Raw genomic sequence first — 8030 nt, 5'->3', positions numbered from 1 at the left:
TGGGATTGAGCTAGGCTGTAAAGAACACTGAGCATCTATAATTTACAAGTTTCTCTGTAGGTCTAGAATTCAAGTTATGGTTCTCAAACAAGGTCTGCTTTAACTAGATATATAACCTTAGAAATGTAACTTGATCACTCTGATTCTGAAGTTTCTGCTTGAAAATGAGTATTTCTGAAGTATTTCTTATTGCAGAGACTTTCAGATTCTATGAAAGACATCTGCCCAGATTGAAGCTAAAGGTCATTTCCTGTCCTGGTACAAACTAAGCAGCCCCTATAATAGGCAGTAGTCCCTCCATCATTTTATGCAAATTATTTCTCAACCAGTCACTTCATGTTTTTGTCAATTTTTCTTTTCTTTTCTTTTCTTTTTTTTTTCTTTTTTGAGAGGTTCTTGCTATAGGGCGTGTGTGCTCACTAGAAAGACAGAGAGACAGACAGAAAGCAAAAAATCACCCCCCAGAGGGGATGGCCACGCTGCAATCCCTTCTCCTCCATTCTTCTCTCAGGATCTTGGGCACGCACACACATGCACCCAGCGTGAGTGTAAGCCACCAGGTCTGGGAATTGAAACATGGTCAACTACATGGGAGTCCAGCAATGTAGCCATTATGCCATCTATGGAGCCCAGTTTTCTCAATTTTCAAAGCCCATGGAAACAGTATAGAATTTAAGGTCAGATCAAAGTGAATTAGATATATGATCTCAGCATATTAGTATCAGCTATGTAAAGATCATTATCATTTTGGGAACCAGCAGTTAGCGTAATGGCTACGTCGCTGGACTCCCACGTAGTTGACCGCGGTTCACGTCCTGGACCCGGTGACTTAAAACTCACGCCAGGCACGTGTGTGTGCATGCCCAAGATCCCGATAGGAGAATGGAGGAGAAGGGATTGCAGCATGACCATCCCCCCGGGGGGGGGATTTCTCACTTTCTGTCTATATATGTCTCTCTCTATCTGTCTGGCAAGCGCACACACCCTATAGTGAAAAATCTCTCAAAAAAAAAATCATTATCTCATTATCATCTTCATCTCCAAAACAGCATTCTAGCTACTATTTAGGTGTGCTTTCACCATTCCAGGTACTCCCATGCATTACCTCACTTAGTGAACATAGACATCTTTCAAGATGAGTGTTCTTACTGTTTTCATATAGCAGAGAAGATAGCTAGGTTTAAACCTGTTCCTGTAACGTTGGGTGTGTTACTCAGTCTCTCTTGGCCACAGCCAGATAGTATACCAACACCAACTGCCATAGCACAACATTGTAGCAAGGGATAAGAGGAATAATACATGAGAAGTTTCACCAGACTAGTAGATTTAAAATAGGCATGCAGTTGGCGGTATGCAGTACACCAGCAATATCAGTGTGTGCTCTGCTGTGTGTGTGTTACACAGTGTGTGGTGTGCACACATTATGCAGTTCACACACAGTATGCAGTTACAAGCAGTGCGCAGTTATGTGTTGTATGTAGTGTGTGAGAGGTGTACAATCCCTTATAAACTCTACGTAGCCTCTAAATCCAGCTCCGTTGACATCCTTGTCACAAAGCCGCACCATTTCTCTACAATTGGATGTGAGTTCTATCCCTATAAAGTAACATAACCTACATCTGATGAGTTTTTCCTACTATCTTCATTTTCAACCTTAATCTGAATTGCATGCATGCATGTCTTATTCTCTGTATTACTCCATAAAGCTCTTGTACGAAAACTCTGTATCAGAGTCTGATTACATCAGTCTACTATGTAGCACAGAGTAGATTATTAACAAACATCAATGAGTTAATAATGATAGCTCCTATTTATTGGAAGTTTATTGCAAGGACCACTGCACAACGTTTAAGTTATTTTTTCCCTTGCAACTGGACAGATATTAATCTTACCCATTTTATAGAAGATGGCACTGAGTTTTAAAGATATTAAATAATTCTCCAAGATCACACTATCTTGAGAGACAGAACTAAAACTGAACCTAAGTTGGCTGGCTGAATCCAAAGCCTAACTTCTTAACCATTACAAAGAAGGGAAGAATAGATCCATAGAGATGGGTGGATGAATAAATGGCTAACTGGTGGGCAGAGAGCATCTGTATCCTCTCAATTCTAGCCCAAGACTTCCTTTCAATCTTGACTTTCTCTTCTGGGTATTAAACCCCCTCGTACCAAATCCTTTATCCCAGCATATGTCTGGGGAGTTCAGCAGAGAGGGAGAAAATGCACATTTCACCATTTTAAAGATTCATAATGAGCTAAAAGGCCAAGTCAAAATCAATTTATTATTCACTGAAGTCTCAGGTCCCTGCCTGTTTTGTTCTCCTGAATAAAACATACCTTCTCAAGTGTAGGAGCTGCCAGCAGCTGGAAAGAATAAAGGGAGTGAGTAATACATATTTACATAATTAGGAAGACGAAAAAACATTCAAGCAGGTTTTCTTTTTAATGTTTATGTTTATCTGAGTCTCCAGCTCAAGAAAATGTTTACCTAGTGTAGAGAGCATGTGTATTTTTCACCCGAGAGCAGGATTTTTGTGATTGGGGTGACTTTTTTCACTTGAAGCTACAAGCCCAGAATTTAGCAAAGTCCCACAGCACCCCGAGCCCCAATGAAGAAATGCTTAGTGTCCTATGAAACCTGGAGTTCTTTATTCATTAGCTAGCCAACCTCCAGCCCTAAGACCCTAACACTCAACCCACCTGCATCCCTAGTAAAGGTTGAGACCAAGCCTTGCGACTTTGAATGTGACAGTGATTGTAATTTATTACATGCATTGATTCACAGAACGTGGCTCCTTGTACAAACAAGCAGACATTGTTCAATTGTGCAGTGTGATGGATAAATTGTTTTGCATAGAAGCTATACTTCTAAAATTAATTGAGGTGGGCATTGCAGATGTATATATTACAGATTCACAAATAATATATCCTGGAGAAAGAAGTCACAGAAGAAATCTATTTAACTTTAAAACTGTGCTTTATTAATGCATTTTTAGGGAAAGGGCTTAAATCAATGACCCTATTCCCACTGCACCCAGAGCATTCAGGCAAAACAGAATCCAGACTGCTTGCTTTATTTCCTACCCCCTCTCTGAAAGCAATGGCATTTCATTTTCCAACAGAAGCCTTTTTTATTCATAATGTCATATTTTAATCCAATCAATGTACATTAGCTACGACTAATGTAAATGTCATTGCTACTCTTTCCTCAAACCATTTTTTTAATTTGCCAACACTCAGTACAGCACAGTCTTTCCACCTCAGATTAATGAATATTGGACAGCTTTTCTATATGTCTTTTTCCTTCTCAGTGGAGTATTATTGACCAGAGCTCTAGGACATTTTAGGGCAAGGAATGAAACAGGTTCTTCTTGAATCCAAGTGAGTGCTGGGTGTGCCAGACTTTTTCACTTGGAGCCCACTACTCTCTAATCATCCCACTACAGCCAAGTAGAATAGGTCCTATGTGGCCCTCGCTCTCCAAGTTCTCTTCCTTTGTCTCTGATGTTTCTTCTACTCTGAATTCCCCTTTCCATATCCAGAGTGTGCCTGCATTTCTAATCAAGTGTTCTTCCAGAAAGCCTTCCATGATTCCCCTCTTACCTTGTCCCAGTCTAATGGAATTCTTTTATCCTTTAAATGCTCCAAGTGTGTTGTATGCATTTCTCTTGGAGGTCTGAGAATAGTTCACCTTGAGGTCTAGCAGTTGATGTCTTAATATTATCGGCCCATGTTAAGTTCCTGGAATGCAGAAACCAATAGATAACATCTTTGTATCCACCATATTAACTACTACAATACCTGTACAGAGATGCTAATAAATGTCTATAAAAATGAAAGAGAAAGAGAGAAAGGATGAGAGGAAGGAAGGAAGGAAAGAAGAGAGAAAGAGAGAAAAGGAAGGACAGAAGGGAGGAAGAAAGACAAAGAAAGAAAGAGAAGAAAGAAAGAAGGCAGTAAGAAAGAGTGGCAAAGGAATACTAAGGAGAGAGAGAGCAAGTAAGGGAAAAGGAAGAAAGGGAGTGATGTGATGGAAGGGATGGGAAGGCACTGGTATAAATGACAGCAAAGCTATGGTGTACACTGATGGCATGGTTCTGAGACACATGAATGAACTCCACTTTAGCAGAAGAGGAGCTGGAACCCTAGGAGAATCTGCACACCCAACCTCAATTCTCTGCCTCCAGCATGAGTCTAGGGAAGATGCTCTGAAAATTCAGTGTGCTAAAGAACCACTAGGAAGCTTAATAAATGTTGATTTTTTGCAACTTGATTGCCATGCCTCTGTTACTTCCCATGGAATCTGATAAAGACATCAGGAAAACTCTGCATTTCTAACAGAAATGCCGGTTCTGGATGACTCTGAGGTAGGTGCTGGGGATCGTGAGTTTTAGTTAAACAATGTCCTAGGGATGTTGCCAAATTCTTCTTGCCTAGAAATGCTTCTTTCATCGGCGGCCCCTATGCGCCACCTCGACCAAGTGATAGATTACCGATTCCATTGTAGGATTTGGTGGAGCAATACTGGGATTTGTTACTGACCTTCAGACTCCAGAAAATGCCTCTAGGTTCAGGTTTCCTGAATTACTGTTTCCTATGGCATTCTTTAATCATCCCTTAGCTTTAGCATTGTTTAGCTGTTCAAATTCAAAGAGTTATGGCCATAGAAGTTGTTTACTTTTTAAAAAAATGATATATAATACTTATACATATTTATGGGGAACACAAATTTTTTAGTGAAAGAATATGTGTGTAATAATTAAATTAGAGTACTTAGCATCTCCATCATCTCATTTATTTGTCACTACTTTATGCTGGGAACATTCACAACTCCCCCCTTTTTTCTGCTACTATGAGATATAATGAATTGTTATTAGCTATAATTTTCCTTTTGTAGTTTATAACACTGGAACTTGTTCCTCCTCTCTATCCATAATTTTGTTTCCATTGGCCAACACCACTCTATTACCCCCATCTCCTTACCCTTTCCAATCTCTAGTAGTCATTCTTCTATTCTCTATTTCTTTGAGATCATCCATTTCCTTTTGCTCATGTGAGTGGGAAAACATGGTATTTCCCTTTATGTGCCTGGCTCATTTTACTTAACATAATGTTCTCCAGGCTCACCCATATTACTTTGAATGGCAGAAGATCATTCTCTTTAGTGACTGAATAGCATTCAATCCTATACAAGGGGACTTTAAAAAGTTTGTGAAAAAAATGAGATTAAAGTACAAGTTTATTGGGACCAACAGTTGGCATAATGTTTACACCACTGGGCTCCCACATGGCTAACCATGGTTTAAGTCCCAGACCTGGAGGCTTGAAACTCACTCTGGGCACTTGCGTGTGCATGCCCAAAATCCCCAGAGGAGAATGGAGATGAAGGGATTGTGGAGTGGCCATCCCACCTGGGAGGTGATTTCTTGCTTTCTGTCTTTTTGTCTCTCCAGCAAGTGCATGCACCCTACAACAAAAATCTCTCTTAAAAAATTAAAGTAGAGGAGAACTAGTGATTTCAGGAAAAAAAGAGAAATGAAGATTTTCTACTGACAATTCAGCCTCCAGCCCACAAACCTGAGTGGACAGACAAGGGGCAGGCCTTCAGAAGAAGATTCCTCCATGGCTCCTAAGAACTAGTGATCTCAGGGAAAAAAGAAAAATTAAGATTTTCTACTGATAATTCAGCCTCTACCCCCCAAACCAAAGTGGTAGGGAGACCCTCTAGGCTTCTCTCTGTCTCTGTCTCTCTCTGCCTCTGTCTGTCTTCTCTTTTTTGTAATTTTTCCTTTTTAAATTTTTAAGGTATTTTCTCAGCTTTCAGCCGCACCTTTATCTTGCTAATAATTCCCTCTCCTCCTCCCACCCACAGAGGCAAGAGGAAGGCCTTCAGAAGAAGACTACTCCATGGCTCCTGAGAACTAGTGACTTCACCACGCAGTATTTTTTTTTTTGGCTGTTTTTAATTTTTTTCCTTCTTTTTTGTCTCTGTTTCTTTGTTGTTGTTGTTTTGCTCTCTCTGTTTCCTTTTCTGTTTCTTTTATCACCTCACTCTGGACCTCAATCTTCATTCACTGTGCCTCTAGACACATCTAAAGGAACCATAGCCAAACATCCAAATACTATTAGGGTTAACATTCCTCAATATCCACTGAATCTGCTGCACAAAGGGATCAAAATAGAACAGCAAGAGATTCCAGATCACCTCCTTCTGCACCCTCCTGAATGCTCAGATTGAACTTCAAGAATTAGGAAGAAACACACTATTCATCAGATTACTAGAAATGACCGCAGGACCACAAGAAATATGGGAAAGCAAGAAAATATCTCTCCTCCAGGGGAAAAGAATAACTCCTCTTCATCCACAGACAGTTCAATGGAAATCATGGAAATGTCTGATAAAGAATTTTGAATATTCATAATGACAATGCTAACAGAGATGGAAGAGAAGAGAGACAGTGAACTGCGGGAAAGGCAGGAGAAAAGAGGAGGTGAGGAAATTCTTGCAAGATATAAAAGAGGAATTGCACACTTTAAAAAAGAATCAAATTGGCACCAAACATCTTTATGTCTCAGCCTTTTTCATTAATAAAATGGAGATAATATTTGTTCTATCTACTTCATGAGAGTGTCATAGGGAGCACATGAGGCCCTGAATCAGATACCTAAAAGTCTGAGCCAGGGTCAGAAATCTGTAGCAGCCTTTCTGAGATGGACTCCTCAGCCCTTTTCTAACATCAGGCTAGTTGCCACCCACATGGTCCTATGCCATACTTCAGAGGATCATTGCCAACCACGGAAGCAGCAGGGAAGCAGTCAGAAGCATACTCATCAGCCCTACTTGCCCCACCTTCCCACCTTCTCTCTCTTCTACCTTTGTGAGAGGAGTGAATAGCACTGCTTCTAGTTGACAAAACACAACAAAGGCCATGGGTTTTCACTTCACTTGCAAAGAAGCTGCAGACTCCCATCCTGTGTTCATGCGTGTGTTCATTTAATAACAAATATTAAATGCAAATTGTGCTAGGGATGTAGTCACAAATGAAAAAGACATTATCCATGCCTGCCATCGTAGAGCTTTCTAATAGAAAATACTGCCAAAGTGCTCAGAGAGTGGAGAAAGAAATCCAATGACGCTGGAACTGGGTCCTCTATGCAGAGGTTATAGCACTTGCAGGTAGTAATAATGTCCATCTCTCTGTCTTTTAGGTCACAGAGTATTGCTGACGTAGCTGTGGAAGCGTCATTCACACCAGAAAAAATCACTTTGTTCAACAAGAATGCTCAGATAATCCTCCAACTCTGCTTCAGTGCAAAGTTTAGACCTATTAAGCAAAGCAATCAAGTGGGTGCGTAGACCTGACATAATCTGTACAGAGACAGTTTATATTCAGGACTAAAACTCTATGAGCAAACCTATCTTTTGGTCTGTAGAAGATTAGTTTGTCGTGGAAGGTTTGTTTATATCCCTTCCTTATTTTCTAGAAGGTGCCGTATTTCTGCAGAAAGTTGCAATCTCTGTAATGTAACCATGAGCTCTATCGATGTTGTCTTCGGGTTTCTTTTACCCACAGTTTCCTTACTTCAAACTTTGGGCACACACAGATGACACTGGACCTCCAGTTTTAAATGAGTTCACCATATGTTAGCTCTGCCATGATCTTGGGTCATCAAAAAAGTCATGATACATTTTCCCATAGAAAATACATCATGAGTTTCTGACAACCCAATAGATAACATGTGTTAAAATATATATATATATATATATGTGTGTGTGTGTGTGTGTATGTGTGTGTGTGTGTGTATGTATATATGTGTATATATATATATAAAATTCATGTATATGTATTCATATGCATATATGTATTTATACATAATTTTATATAAGTATATATGTGTGTGTATATATATGTATTCATACATATATATATATTTTATACATAATTTTATATAAATATATATATATGTGGGAACCAGCAGTTAGCGTAATGGCTATTTTGCTGGACTCCCACATAGTCGATTACGGTT

General features: G+C 39.6%; 1 long non-coding RNA gene across 1 annotated transcript in view; it reads right to left on the bottom strand.

Annotated features, from left to right (window-relative positions):
* Positions 1 to 3611: 3611 nt before the first annotated feature.
* Positions 3612 to 8030, bottom strand: part of LOC102477467 (uncharacterized) — a 78693-nt gene continuing 74274 nt past the window's right edge. The window contains exon 3 of the long non-coding RNA XR_337569.1: positions 3612 to 3743. This is a non-coding gene — a long non-coding RNA (uncharacterized LOC102477467). The remainder of the gene's footprint in view (positions 3744 to 8030) is intronic.

Source organism: Tupaia chinensis, unplaced genomic scaffold (genome assembly GCF_000334495.1).
Source record: "Tupaia chinensis unplaced genomic scaffold, TupChi_1.0 Scaffold147369_1, whole genome shotgun sequence".
Lineage (NCBI taxonomy): Eukaryota > Metazoa > Chordata > Mammalia > Scandentia > Tupaiidae > Tupaia > Tupaia belangeri.
This window is presented reverse-complemented; position numbering and strand designations above follow the sequence as displayed.